At 36.2% G+C, this 15,678-nt stretch overlaps 1 long non-coding RNA gene across 1 annotated transcript; it reads left to right on the top strand.

Moving 5' to 3' along the window:
- The first annotated feature begins 326 nt into the window (after window positions 1-326).
- LOC139999145 (uncharacterized) lies at window positions 327-6,381 on the top strand. The gene is made up of 4 exons (XR_011804252.1): window positions 327-460; window positions 1,005-1,086; window positions 4,034-4,106; window positions 5,643-6,381. It is a non-coding gene; the product is annotated as an uncharacterized lncRNA (long non-coding RNA).
- The last annotated feature ends 9,297 nt before the right edge of the window (window positions 6,382-15,678 follow it).

Raw genomic sequence — 15,678 nt, 5'->3', positions numbered from 1 at the left:
TAAAAACAAATTTAAAGATAACAAAAATAAAAACAAACAAACAAAAAATGAAACCAAACCAACAACAACAACAAAAAATACAAACAAAAGGCAATGAAAAAACAACCCCCATTTTTTCCATTTTTCAGAGATTTTTGAAGAGGATAAGGAACTTTCATGAAAGGACAGAAAACCCTGAAAAGACTCTCTGGGAGTCCTTTCAATTATTATCTTTTTTTCATTGATGATTTCATTAATGGAAGAATTAGCTGTGTTTGAAGGTATGCAACATTTGTTCTTTTTTTTTCCTTTTTTTTCCAGATCTGTAGAGAATGGTTTACCAAGCTCTGCTGCAAGTGACAAGTTGATCGAGCTAGGAAAAAGAACATTTCATCAAGTCTTGGCAAAATAATTTTACAGTCATTTCTACAGTACTAAATTTCTTCCAGTACGAGAGAACAACAGTTTTCCCTGCACTGAGGTAACTTATGTTTGTGTATGAGTTTCAGCATTGGTTCATTTTGATTTATACAATAATTTAATTTCCCTGTTATGAGAATAAACAAGGAGAAATATTAGATCATGGCAATGGACCTTTTGGTAGGAATTAATATAATACTTATATAGAACAAAATCACTTTTTACAAGTTCTCAAAAGAGAACTGTTTTTGTGGTTGGTTTTCTGCTTGGGTCTTTTTCCTTAGGCAAGTATCAAAAAATCAGTTAGTCTGATTATATAGAAGTCAGAATGTGTGCTTCTGAGGAATGGAAGGAATACTTATAACTACAGCACCCCTACCATCATGGTAGAAAAATCTGCTTACTTAATCAGTGTGCAAATTCTGCTGACAACTATGCTGACAGCTTTTTAAGTTGTTAACATACTTCCCAGAAGCGCATCCTGTGGTCCCAAACTGAAAGGAACTGGTCTTGAAAAAGAACATAATGAAACTGCATTATTGTTTCAAATATTACACTTAAAGTCATTTTTCCTTCTTTCCTTCATCTTTTTTCTTTCTTCTCAGATTCAACCTGTTGACCTCAGAGTCCCTCCAATCACATCTATTCTAGTCACACTGACATGGAAGAATTTGAAGAAACAGAAAGGTAAGAAAAACAGTCACTTGGGCATGTCTTTTTGCTGAAATCCTGGGGATATACCAAACTAAGTGACATCATGCACCAACATTTCTGAGAGGTGAAACTAAAGGTGAATGACCTGTTGATAAACTCAATCACAAGCAGTTGACAGATTTAATTATCTTGTCACCAGTTCAAGTGCTGCCTTATTGTACGTTTCACTGAAGCACAGGCTGACAGTAGCCAGAGGAACTGTGTCCCCACTTCTCCCATTCATCCATCATTAGTATTCATTCTGAGTTAAAAAAAAAAAAAAAAAATGCTTCTGGCACATTTATCCAAGTTGTCAGCAGAATTCCTAACATCTCTGTTACCTTCCAGGTGTCATGACTGCTCATTTCAAGTCAAGAAGCACTCATCTCCCTTAGTCATTTTTAAAAGCAGAGCAGATTACATGCCCTGACTTTAATTTTTTCCCTCATGGCACACAAAGTAATTTCTCTTAGGCTCACAGTAGTTCTTCTTGTCTTCAATACTTATTACTAAGAGATCAGACTAAGAAGAGGAGAAAAAGAGTGTTTCTGACAGAGGCTTTGATACAAAGCCCTAAATTCTTAGATGTTCCCAGCTTCTCAAGATAAAGTACAATATCTGCACTTACTTGCTAAGCAGTAGTAGATGCACAAGCCCAGACATCAGAGATAACAAAAGCATCTAGAAGAGCTGTGAAAACAAACACCAATACAAAAATAAGGCATATTTGTTGTTGGTTCATAAAAACAGGTTTATGTTCTGTGTTGGCCAATAACGAAAAGTCCAATTACATTAAGTATCTAGGTGTAAGCAAGAACTGGAACTTGACAAACCTTCCCCTGAACCTGTTCTTTCCCACAGAAGGACATGCCACTGTGCACCAACTACACCTTCTTTAAGGTTCACATGGTACACGATATGCATCCATAATGATGCATCAGCAATATTCTGTTATGACTAAGTAGAGAAGAAGCTATTGTTTCAAACTAAGTTACAAAAATAGAATATAGAGCAAGAGTAGCTTGGGAACAGAGAGAAGGCTAGTTTGAAGAACTGAAATTTTTAAGTAAAACAGAGAAAAGCTGGTCAAAAAGAGAACAACTACTCCAAGTGAGGAAAAGTCTGCCACTTTCATAATTTTTATCAGTGTAATAATTGTGAAGACTTAAAATTCCATTTATTTCACATGAAATGAGCCTATTTTCTACACATACTTAATGTTAGTTTGTAGAATTTGGCTGGTGTAGCCAGAAATCCACTGAAGATTATGAAAACTATTTTTAAGATTCCAGCTGCTTATGTATGCAAGAAATTAATCCGAAGCAGAATATCCTGAGCTTCATCCTTTTGAACTAGTTTTCAGAGCCAAATGAACAGGTTTTGGAAAACACTATAGAAGCTGATTGTGCCCATTAAGTTTTTCATGGACAATGCTGCATATTCCTGAGCACAATGAACTGTTACTTTATCTATGGAGATGTTCCTCCAGAAGAGTATTCCTGTATTCTCATGTCTGAATAGAAACATGAGGACAGCATTGTGGTGCTTTCAGGGGCTGTATGACAGAAGGATAGCTGTTCTTCAACTGTACATGCTGTACCTCTGGAGCTGCAAAATCCATTCTGAATACTTTTTTTTTTTTTTAATAGAGTTTGTCCCATTCGAAATACATTTTTTAAAATAGTGTTTGCTTAGTCTTCATTCTTAAAATCTTCTGTTACCATTTTGCATATGTATACTAGCTATATCCAGTAACCTCATGAAACCCGTATGTATGTCATAGAAATTAAATTAAATCAAACAGAATACCTGGGCTTAAATTTCATTATTACCACAATGAAATAGAACATTGCCAGAGTTAACCCTCTGCTTAGAATACTTAGAGACATGACACAGCTCTAAAGAAAGGGAGACAGTGGTTAGGATACTTTGGAAGCCAGTCAGAGACAGTTGATGATAATCCAACCACAAAGCAATCTGTTGGGTCCGACATTAACTACCCCAACATCTAATAAATCCCAGTACCATTAAAGTACCCAACAGAAATCATGCAATAAGACTACATTTATGCTACATCTCCAGGGAGTGAACCAATGTCTGAGTGGTAGGGTGATATATAGGCCCAATTTCATTTCTCTGTATGGAGACTTGGCATTTTTTCTAGAGTTATTTGCTTGTGGTTTGGGTTTGATACCTACTCTGTAGTCTCTATGTGGACATTCCCATGTAGTTCTTAGTTTCACAATCTCTAAGTCCACACTGGCCTGTTCACAAGTTTATCTGATACCCAAAGTAAGCTGCAATGATCTGCTTCAGTAACTTGCCCAGTATGTTTTCTATGTAGATATCTCATCGCTCTTCTTCCATAAATACAACAACAGTAATATGTGACCATAGAGTCTTGATACAGCAAAGAAGGAAGCAAATATTTAATCATTACTGTTGCCAAAGTCTTTGGTAATGGTGGTTTTTTGTTTGTTTGTTTTAATAATAAAAAGAAAAAATTCAAGTGTTGAGGCACTTTCGAATGTAATCTCTCTCTTTTTATTAGAGACCACAGTGTTAACTAGCTCTAATGATTGAGATCACATGACAAAAAATTTTGCCATTTGACCCATTTTAGAAAAACTTTCTATTGAGATCCATTACATCATTTTATGCAAGAGTAGCATTTAATAAACAAATAAAATTACTAGAATGGTCTTTTTTTTTTCTTCTTCTAAAACAACAGTATTTAAGCTAATTCAGTATTGATAAGCTTACATCATGCCATATCACAAGTGAAAGCAGATACACACGTGTAGATTCCCTTCTCTGACACCCAATATAAAGTGGCATTACATTGAGAAAAGCAAATGCAACATTAAAACTGTAGAATCTTTTCTTTGTCAAGGATTCTGGAGAATTTCAGGGAAAGTAATATGATTTTCTTGATTCTCAGCTGACAACTGGGGTTACGAAAGAAGACAGACCTTAGTCATGCAGTAAAGATGAACAGAATTACACTAACAAAGGTGAGTTCTAATGCTGCCCACTAGTAGAAATGAATGGATTTCTATTTCACTTGACTATATTTTTATACTTCCTTGGACTGTGAAGTAGCTTATTGTCAAGAAGCATGTTCACTGAAAACTATCCAGGGAAAGCACAAATAATACTAAAAGCAAACAACAAAGCAAAAACAACCCTAACAATAAAAAGGAGCTCTGTCCTGTTACATCTCCAGCTTAGTTCTCTTGAAAAGCAAAATTCTCATTCTTTTAGTGAAAACCACACCCTGGTTTCTGAAAGGTTGATTGCAGTCTAACTGCTTTCTGGTATATATGGTCAGCATCTGCCTTAGTAAACAATGACTAAAGAACTTTTTTTCTGTTAATCTTTAAATAAGTCTGTCCTCTTAATCTCAGTTAGCCAAATGGAGAATAACCTTACCTAACCTTATGGATATGAGAACAGTTGTAGTGCCAGGTGTTACTCTGTAAACTTCAAATGTAATCACTCTTTGAACAAAACTACAAAAATTTCAACTATGGTCTTAAAAAAAAAAAAAAAAAGATGTTATACGTGCCCTAGCATACCAAAAAGGTGGTCAGTTCTATTGAAATTAATAAAATATTGATTCCTCAATAAATTGCAGAGTTACACTGTAGGAAGCTTTTAAATAAATATATAAATAGTTTTCAATATGCCAACTCATTAAGCTTAATTTGAACAAATCTCTTTGTGTCATAGCAGTGCATCAGTGATACAGCAGCACTTATCAATTAAATTACTTCTCATTAAATTTTTAAAAAGAAATGAAAACACAAGAGTTAAAAACTTCAGTACACCTAAATAACTAAACTTAATAGATACAACTTTAAGACAGTGCATAATTTATATATATAGGGAGAAAAACAACAGGAGAATACTTCCCATTTTTAATCAAATGGTATTGAAAGAGGAGGTGAGGCTGAGTACATCCATGACAGATGAGAGGAGAGGGGGCAGATCCTCCTTTGGCATTGTATCTGAAAACAGTTTCTGCTCTAGTTTAGTTTCTAGACAGCCCTCTGTCTCCACTGACCACACAAGGATCCTGGGGAGAACTGAAGTGCTGTATAACCTTTATGGCGTTTTCCCATTATCAGACCATGGGCAATCATAGGTGAATTTCTGATTAAAGGAAAGGGAAATTCTATGTTCCCCTAAGTGGTATCAAGTGCTCAGTACTGAAGTCCAAACCCATAAAGTCCATTCTTCCTCCAGATGATAACAACATCATTTGTTTTTTATAAGCAGGTTCTTGCTGATATTTGATTTAAACAAAGAATAGAAAAGCACAGGATAAAAGTGTGTCACTTCCTTGCAAACCTAATTCTATTACTCTGCTTTGTCACTGTTGTTTTGACCAACATGTTTATTATTTCATAGAAGAGGAGTACTCATAGTAAAAATCTGAAGGAAAATGACATTTTTTCATTGTTTTTGTAATTGAAGTTATTGTTTTGCTACAAACTTGCAGTCTTCCTTATTCTTATTTTTTGTCCTTGTGTGTTTACATCCCTCAGGTTTGGGGTGGAATAAATCATCAGGTGGAATAGCAGGTGAGGAGGAGAATATTGGCAGACAGATGATAATGCTGCTTAGCTTTCTGCACAGGAGATGCTTTTCTGGGCAGCACATTGCCACCTACCAGCAGCTTGGCTGAGCAGCACATTCCCCTTTATGGCTGAAGCATTTCCAACTGCACTGAAATGCAACATGAACGGTGGAAATAACATGCAACACTGCAAGCTGCACTTAGCAAGTGCAGATGGAGATCTCCCTGGGCTCATGCAAAATAAGAAACTAAGGGCATGAGACTACCACATGAACTAGAGAAAGCCCAAATTTCAGCATCAACACTAAAAGGAAATTCAGTCTACCTTCATGGTGCTTTTGTAGCTTTACTTTTAACACCTTTCCATGCACAATCACTGAGTCCATTTGAGAGACCAGTAGCATTAGGGTTTTTAAGTAGTTGACCATGTTGCAAGGAGTAGTCTGATGCTTAGCAATTGTTTAGAAATTCAGACATAATTAGGCAGTTCCTCCAAATATACTGTTGTGCAGCAAATTGTTTAGGAGAATGCAGCTACAACAAAGAAGCTTCCAGAAAAATCTGAAAAATCTACCTGGCCATGTGATGAGAAATTCTAAACTGCGTGAGTCTTTAAAACGTGATCAACTTTTATTCCTTTCTTGCAGGGAAATAAGAAACTTTTTCAGTGTGCTCAGTGACCAAGGTGTATCTAGTTAAGCACATGGTTTCATAAATCCAAGCTCTTGAGGTGCTAGCTATTCTGAGAAAGTAAGTCTTCGGAAATTTCTTTATGAAGTCTTCAATCTGAAAATATTTTATCTAAAAAATGCTACTTTTTAAAGTCTTCTGTGCATGAGCAGATTGACTATGAATCTCTTTTTTGTAGAACTCTATTTAGCATATATAAGCTAACAGTGACAAGCACTCCTTTGCTCTGCTCTGGGCTAAGAGCCAGCTGAAGTCAGCTGCAAGCAGCTGGCTTGGCTCCAGTGCACCTTACACTCTTTCCCACCATTGAATTATTACCAAATTCATCTTCTTAACAAGTCATCAATCCTTTATTCTGCTGCCCTGTGCTGCCCTGAGAAGCTGTCATCAGCCCAAGCTTTTCCTGTTGGTCTCTGCACATTCCCTAGTCTTTCCATTTTTTTTCCCAGCTGTGGATAACATATTGAAGAAGGATCCTGTAAACATCTGTGTCAGGTTTATCATTCATTTTAAATGAAGATACTGTTTTAGTATAATATCCAAGCTGGTAAACTCCTGACAGACTCTCTGAGATGCAGTTTCAGCACTAAAGCAAATAGGGAAACCAGAAGCTTCCTTATCAGTTGCATTCTATAACAAAGAGAAAGACGGGAAAAAAAAATATGTTTTAACAGAGGGGAGCTTGCAGAATGACAGGCAAGTGGAAGAGAATCTACTAGGAAATGCTACTACGGGAGTGTCTAAAAATAAGTATTTCTATTTTAAGATTGAAAGAAAGCACAAAGTACTGCACGACTACGTCCTTTTGTGCAACAAACGTGCCAAAGGTCTATTTTTTGATGTGTTTGTTTTTTAAAGCAATTATTTATACAAATAAGAAAAATTGAAATATTGAAGTGAAATCTGCAGCTTAGGGGTTGAACAAGAGCAATTCAGTCCCTTATCCATAAGGACTGATTCACTGTCCTGGAACCGCCTCAAAATCCCAGTACATCCTACGCCTTCTTCCTCTTAATCGAGTAGCAGCAATAGTTCAGACCCATGGGCCATCTAGGTCGCAGCCAGAGAAAGGGATATCCAGTGCTATCCAACAGTCATTTGCAATATTCCACAAAGGAAAGGGCAGCCAGCCAACAGACAGTAGCCTGGATTTGGTCTGTAATTCACACTGATTAAGGGTACAACAATGATGACCTCTGTCTGATATCAACTACAGAACACTGACATCACTGTTCTATGCCTTAGCTTTCAGTTTGAGATGGCTAGACAATAGCTGTTGAGAAATACTATCAGCTAAGATAGTATATCTTAACATACAAAATAACTTTAACTAAGAAGCAGAAAGATTTCTTGGATTTTGGCAGTCCTGGCTACCAACTTGAAAGGAAATTGTAAATGTAACAAACACTCAGGATAAGACCTGAGTTTCGTAAGAGGACTGTAGATTCCAGCCAGATAATTTGATTGAAACAAGGAGCATCCTTCTATCACTAAGTTTCGTTAGCTAATAAATTTTCAAACTCCTATCGAACTGATGAAAGTCACAAACAAAACACTGTTTTTGGTGGCCTTCCTTAAGCACAACGGCGGTTTCCCAGATAATATTCCTCACAGCCTCCTCATCGTCTAGCACTTATCTTCTGTTTGACTTTGACTATGCTATTATTATAAAATGCATTGCAGAGCACTTTACCATTAAGCTTTAAGTCTGTGAAGCATATTGCAATGATCTTTTTTGCTTGTGTTAAAGGACCATGCCAGATTTAAGAACATGACATCTCATGGCATACAACTTGTCATTTGGAACACAAATGCATGTTGCAGTATGTCTGGTCCAGAAGACAGAAGTTTCACATGGTGAAACTAGTAAATTAACCGATATTGCAAGATGACCTCAGATAGCTTCACTGCAAAACACTCCCTTTCAGTAGACTGATTTAAGTAGTCAGAAACAACTTTCGGAGAATGAACCACCAAAATAAATAAAAGCCTTTTGTGTCCCATATAACTTTAAAGAACCAAGAGCCATATCAAACAGGTTGCACATTTTTTATCTCAGGTGTTCCTTGGTAAAGAAAATATACCAAGTTTATATTATTTCCATAAAAGGTCAGCTTCAGTGAAATTTCATTTCTCCAAGGCTAAAGAAAAGAACAAAAAAAAAAAAAAAAAGAAAAAGAAAAATTAATCCAGGCAAAGTTTAGCTACAGTTGCATATTGTACACAAAAACTACTCTCCGCCTCCCACCCCTACATCCACCTTTTAAAAATCAGCTTGCCAGTTGCTATCTCCAACACATTCCTTGAGAGTTGAGGCATATCTTCTAATTTTTGCTATTTTCTGAAGCACCGGACATGTGCCATTTGCAAGCACCTTTTAAAATAGAGTTCTCCAAGGACAGCTTATACAGCATGCATCCAAAGTTTTAATAGAAGTAAAGGCAAAGACAGCTATTTGAGAACAAGATACGGGTATTGATCCATTAATAGAGTTTTAATCTTCACATAGATTATGATTAGACATTTTTCCTGTTTTAATAATATATTACATGAAGGATGGAATAACATTATACTGAAAAAGTACATTTGCTTCCAATTTGATTAAACGTAGTCTGTCAAAAATACTTTATCTCCTCCAGTATTCTTCCCCTTAAATTTTTGTTTCTTTTGTTCTTAATAAGCACAAAGCCAAACGTTAGTGCCCTGAAATCCTTTAAGAAATGGAAATTCAATCCTCAGCACACATGCTTTTGTCACACGTTTCTGGTTTTATTTTATTACAAGCCACAGCACCAACACAAAGCTTGAGTACAAGCACAATATTTCATGACTGCTGCAAAGTAAGCAACAAAATATAAAAATCTGTTTAGTAAAAAACTCGAGCAGTGTCTGCCTAGCTATAGTGGTGCTTCAAATATCTTCGGATTAGTGCCAAAGTAGTGCAGTATATGATTTAACAAGCACTTCAAATGAAGTGTTTATTTCATTGGTTATTTTATTTCATACACCATTCCCCCTAGATCTGCTAAAACATTTGAGAAACAGTAAAATGTAGTGGCAGACACACTAAGCCATACAACAATCTACTGAGGACTTTCTCAGACAGAAAGCTACACAAGGAACAATAATGAATAGCAAAGAAAAAAAAAAAAAAGAATATTGTAGTATGTTCAAGGAGCCAAGGATGTAGGCAGAAGAGGAGTGATCTTTTGGCATAAGGAATAAATTTAAGAAGCAACAGCTTTAGCTTTTAGATCCTGCCTCATCTGAACCAAGGCTTGTTGGACACTGTAGAAAAAATTCTTTTGATGTCCACAGGTTAGCAGTACTTTGCCTGAAGCCATCCAGGGGTGAAGCCTGATTTTTTCTTTGCTCAGGCTGCCAGCACATAAACCTGAACAGAAAAGGTGAGGGCCATCAAATTAGAGCAACAAATTTGCTGATTCCCAGAACACAAAAGACAAAATACCAGGAATCTTCAGCAGAGATGTATCCCAAAGCAAAGAAGTGGGAGGAACATATACTGTGGAAGTGCTTATTTCACCCTTTCTTTTTCCTCCAAACCTTGTAGACTTACACCACACATAAAATAAGAACAATGATGCCTCTCTAAGTATGGGAATGGGAAGAGGGAAGGCTGCTAGGCACAATGGTCAGGAATGTGATTCCAAAGCCAAACATAAACACCTATAAGTTTGTGACAGATCATCTAACCAGACTGCTTCTGAGGAGTGGAAATAATAGAGGCTATCTTATAGAGATGCTTTGTAGTATTGATGATTCTCCAGGCTCTTATTTTTTCTTCACAACAAACTGCATTTATTAATGCTTCTGCATTTGCTCTGTTCTAAATTCCCTAACTACTTGCATCTTTTCCTCATGTAGGGTTCATTTTGAGGGTTCACTTTCTTTCTTTCTTTCACATACACACATTTTTAAAAAAATGCAAACCACAATGAGCTGAATATTAGTTGGACTCTAACTACAACTCTACTAAGCTAGTAGAGTTTTCTGTGCCTACCAGCAATTGACATCCGTGCCTTACTAGAAGTACATAATCTACAAATTTCATAGGCATGAGTAAGATGTCAGCTGTCCAGTTGCCTGCCTGTATGAATAGCTCTTCTCCTTTGTATTCTTTTTCAGCAAGGTTTTTGACCCATTCTCATCAACTCTTCCTATTAAAAATGATATAGAGGAAATTTGTTTATTCATTTCTGACATTTGTGGGAGTCTTGTTCATTCGTTACTAACAAAATAGAGCATGATTAGTCATTAGCATGTTGCCTAGCAATGGCAACAAAGAAAAAAAAAGAACCTCCAGTGCTCTGCAGCAGGCACAGTCCTTTGAAGTGTTAATATTAAAATTTCTGAGAATGCAACAGAGTTCCTGTGCCAGACAAACAAACAAACAAACAAAAAAGTGAGGAAGAGGCCTGCAAAAATGGAAACAGAAAGAGGGAAGGGAGACATTTCCTCAGTTTTCCTGAAATTTTTAATTGGTATTACTCAATCAGTTGTTAGCATCATTATTTTTAATTGCTATTACTAACTTTACAAATTAAATACATTATTTTGTAAACACACTAGTCCTTCTCTGAGAATGTGTTGGGAACAGCCCTGAGCAGGAAGCACCTCTCCTATGAAGACAGGCTGAGGGAGTTGGGGTTGTTGAGCCTAAAGAAGAGAAGGGTCTGGGGGGACCTTACAGTGGCCTTCCATTACCTAAATGGGGCCTACAGTAAAGCTGGGAAGAGACTCTTTATCAGGCAGTGTACAGTGAAGGGGACACGGGGTAATGGTTTCAAATTTAAAAAAAAGGTACATTTAGATTAGGTACTAGGAAGAAATTATTTATTCTAATGGTGGTGAGGCACTGGAACAGGTTGCTCTAAGAAGCTGTGGATGGGATGCCCCTGGAAGTGCCCAAGACCAGGTTGGATGGGGCTTTGAGCAACCTAGTCCAGCAGAGGGTATCCCAGCCCATGGTAGGGGATCAAACATGATGATCTTTAAGGTCCCTTCCAATACAAACCATTCTATGTTGATAAGACAGGTGGAAAATTTAACCCCTTAACTAATACTCTTAAGCGTTGAGTTTGGCTCCTGAATTCACTAGGAGAATATGGGAACAAACAAACAAACAGACAGCGAGACAAACAAACAAAAAAAACAAAACCAACCAAACAAAAAAACCCTTTGAACAGTCTTTCTTGCCATTTCACTTTAGCTGCAGTGACTCTGAATCTAAGCATAGTCCTGTAAGAGTTAGGAGGAGGTGGGAAGGAATAAATAAAGGAGCAATAAACAAGATAGCACTTTACCCTGAAATTAATTCAGATCCTATGAAAGAACAACCTTCACGTGACAGACTTCTGGGTGCCATAAAAAGGTGGTTGTTAGAATATTACAACAAATTTCCATAAGACTAGAAGCTTTGTGCTATCTCATTAACATGGCTAAAAAAGTAAATATCACTCCTGCAGAGGTTTTAAAAAATATTAAACAACAATAACAACGAAGCTATGTTTCAAAAGAAAAAGCCAACCTTTTTTTTTTTTTTCTGTGAAACAGATGCTAAGCTTTCCAACAAAATTTACTCAAAGAAAACAACCTTTTTGTTTTGAAAATTAATTTATTAAATGCTCTTTTAAGGTTTTAGAAAATAAATACTTAGTGATCAACAACATATTTCCAACATATGGCTTAATTAAATCAAATTGATTTGTAATCTTACAAAGATACTAAGGAATAAAACTAGCTCCTTAGCCTTTAGAAAGGTCGTTCTTTTTTCCCCTGATTAAAACTCATAATTAAATTACAGCAGCTATGTTTTTCATCAAGGAAGTGGTTAAATTACTAATGTTATATAAATACATTACATGCTAGCTCAATAAATTAGAAAGAACAAGGATAATCTGGTTAGAATCCAATTCAGAGGAAACTGTGGGCGGATCCTTGCGTGCTAAGGATCCTTGAGCTGTGTAATGGCATTATTGGATGTGCCTAAATAGTTACAAAACTGTGTCTGTAGGAAGCCTGGAAACTATCAATGCATTCTGCCAGAGCGAACTGGCAGCAAACAGAACTGGAGGTGTGCAGAAATTAGAAACGAGTGGGAGATAAGAGGTGACAAAGTTTGTAACATGGTAGAAGGGATCATAAAAACTAACTTAATGCCTTATTCGAAAAAAAAAAAAAAGTCTCTTTACTAGGTGAAGCTGTGTCAGCTGTGTCCTGTTGTTTCTGTACAGTTCACAGAACAAGCTTTAGAGACTCTGACTCCTAGTATCTGAAACTTTTAGTCAGTTTTTACTGAATACAAGATTCAAAATCTCAGGTGTATTTAATGATATGCATCCATTTCCTGCAAGTGCAAACTTGCTTCTGATCAACTTCTTAGAGACACTAGAAAAAATGAGGGCTTCATGGAAACTGGGCAGGTGTTTGTGGTCATCTAGCACAACTCTATAACTTGAAAGCAATTACTTGGTGTAGCTGGGAACCACTGAAGAACTAGTGAAACTGTTTCAGCTCCGTGGTGTGCCAGGTTAGTTCCTTGCTCTGTTTAAACAAATGCAAGAATTTTTCACTACATCTTTATCTCACACTTTGCATTTTGATTTTGAGGAAATGCAATATTTTTATTTAAAAAGAAACCAAAAACAGGCATATGAGGCCTTAAAAAAAAAAAAAAATTATATATATCATCCAAGTAAACTGTATATTGACAGATTCCAAACTTTGACACACCTCAAACGAGAACATCTGTAGGTCCTCTGCAGTATGTGAGGCAAAATGCACTCCTAAGACACAGCTTGAGGTTGCCTTAAAGTAGAAACTGTTGGTAATTTTTGTTTTTTGTTGTTTTTTTTTTTTTCCCCACGTGCTGACTTTGCAAATAAGTAACTTCTTTGGAAGCCCGTAATAGAAGGCTGTGAACATTGTGTATGCAGTATTTTCTTAAACTCGTGTTCCTACAAAAAAAACACACTTCTAAGCATGTAAAAGCTTACTTTTTCAGTGGCTATGGCTGTACAAGAAAGATATATAGGGAGACCTTTTAGAAATTAAAAGAAAATCAAAAAAAAAAATAAAAATTGTAGAGCTTAGGGATATGGTTTAGTGGGGACTGTTAGTGTTAGGTTAGAGGTTGGACTCGATGATCTTGAGGTCTCTTCCAACCTAGAAATTCTGTGATTCTGTGATTCTGGATGGCCATTTACATGAGAAAGCACAGGATAAATAAGGTTCATAAATTATTCACAGCTCACCAACAAAATTTAGGGCATCAAATCTTTTTAGAAATTAAATGAGAACTGCTGGCAGAGTGATTCAATTTATTCCCCCTGAAGGGAGAGAAAAAATAATTTCCAATCTTCTAATAATTCTGATTTCTTTATTTTGTCAAAATTACCCTAAAAAGGAACCAGTGACACATCACACTGTCACCAGTACTGGTATTAACCGTCTTGCTACAGTTCCGATGTTTCAAGGCAGATAACATAAGATTTTTTTGATTAAGTCTTTCATTTAATTAATGAATAAAAATGTCTGGTATTCCATTTTCTGTGTGAGTTACTCACATTAAATGGAATTTGGCCAATTCAAAAGCCAAATTTTTTTTGCAGCTTTAGAAAACTGCTGGTAGTGAAGTAACAGTCTGCAACCCTGTCAGAAAAGCAGTCTGTGGTGTGCATCAGAACATTCTAACAAGCTGGTTTTTAAGCTGTTCCTAAATCTTCCTCTGTTCAGGATCTGAATCTACCACTATTATACTATGTGAAAAGTTCCAAATTTAGGTGTTATCTTAAAACAGAGTAGGGCTTTTCACCTCCAGAATCTTTTTTTTTTTCTTCTTTCAAAAGAAGAAGAGCAAGACTTTGCTCTCCCTCCTTCCAGCTAAGCTAAGGTTCTTGCTTCTTGTGCCGCAATAAAAGTTATGATGTAATCCTTATTTTTCCACATATACTATCAAGGCTTTATTAAATTAAATCTTATGATTAATATGGCAGTTACAGAAAGGAAGCTGCTGTCATCATACAAGGAAGCATTTCCAGAACCATTACTCTCTTCCTCCCTGCCCTGCCTTCTTTAAGCCCTTTCCTTCTTCATGCCCACACTGTTTACAGAATCTGTCTTCAATAACTAGTTAAAGCCAAGAAATATCTAAAAGGGAACGAATTGTACCTGCTTCTTCAATGCCTGAAGAAGGTGCAAAGTTCTGCAAAATCTGTGAAGTGTGAAGTATAGGAAGGTATTTGAAGCACAAAATCTGTCATGAAAATGAAACAGGCTGAAAAGGCTTTGCTATTTTGAGGCACCTCACAGGACTAGTCAGATTAGTGAGTTAGTTCTGCACAGAAGCCGTTTGATTTGTTTAGAATGTAGTAATTTCTTACCGTATTTACAGTACCCCCAAACCATGTATCTCTTCTCTTTCTTTTAGGAGGTAAATAATGGACAGAGAAAAATGGCTTCTCCTTTCCCGTACAAACTAAGCCTGGGCCATAAAAACAAAAACAACCACAGATTTTACAAGTTTCTGAAGTTGTGTATTTTTTAATGTATTTGTTGTATCTGCACATACGGATTCAGTATTTATGTACTTGCAGACTGTTATGGTTTAATTTGACACTTCTCATCTTTCAAGTGGAAAATTTTTAATGATGTGTAAAAGTCAAACATAAAATTGTGAACAGGATGGGTTTTTTGTTGTTTGCTTTTTTGTTGTTGTTTGTTTGTTTTTGCAATCATTTTTAAGCATGTTTCTTGAAAGAATCTTCCCTTAGTCCTACCCATACTTAAAAAGGTTTTTCTATTTGTCAGTGTTTGCTTCATTTAAACAAGCTGGTACCTCGATTTTCTAGTGCACTTCAGCACACTGAAGTCATTCTGACTTCAAAAATTAATTTACCTGCCTGTCTATTTCATGAGTAATTAGTTACCAACTACTTTTATTAAGAAGCAAAACAAAACAAAACAAAATGTAATGTGTGCAATGAAGTGACCTGGATTGTTTTCTGATAGATAATCTATGCAAGTAGATTGAGGACAGTATCTACCCTAGACCTCCACTGTAGAAGAGCAAACTTGGCTAAGATACAGGCCTGTGGCACCAGGTTTCATATTGGTCTATGCAGATTATGAGGTATTTTATCCTACAGAAATAAATTACTGTTCTAAATCTTCAGAGTACAGAAGAACAGATTGGAGTGCAGTTTTGTTACATTCAACAATAAGCAGCCCCATATCATTTTAGAGCATCTAACAAGTTTTTCCACCCTCAGCCTTTGACAAAGATTTCATTTTAC

Source organism: Anas platyrhynchos, chromosome 20 (assembly GCF_047663525.1).
Source record: "Anas platyrhynchos isolate ZD024472 breed Pekin duck chromosome 20, IASCAAS_PekinDuck_T2T, whole genome shotgun sequence".
Classification (NCBI taxonomy): domain Eukaryota; kingdom Metazoa; phylum Chordata; class Aves; order Anseriformes; family Anatidae; genus Anas; species Anas platyrhynchos.
Note: the sequence above shows the minus strand (reverse complement) of the source record. Positions and strands in the feature narration are given on the sequence as shown.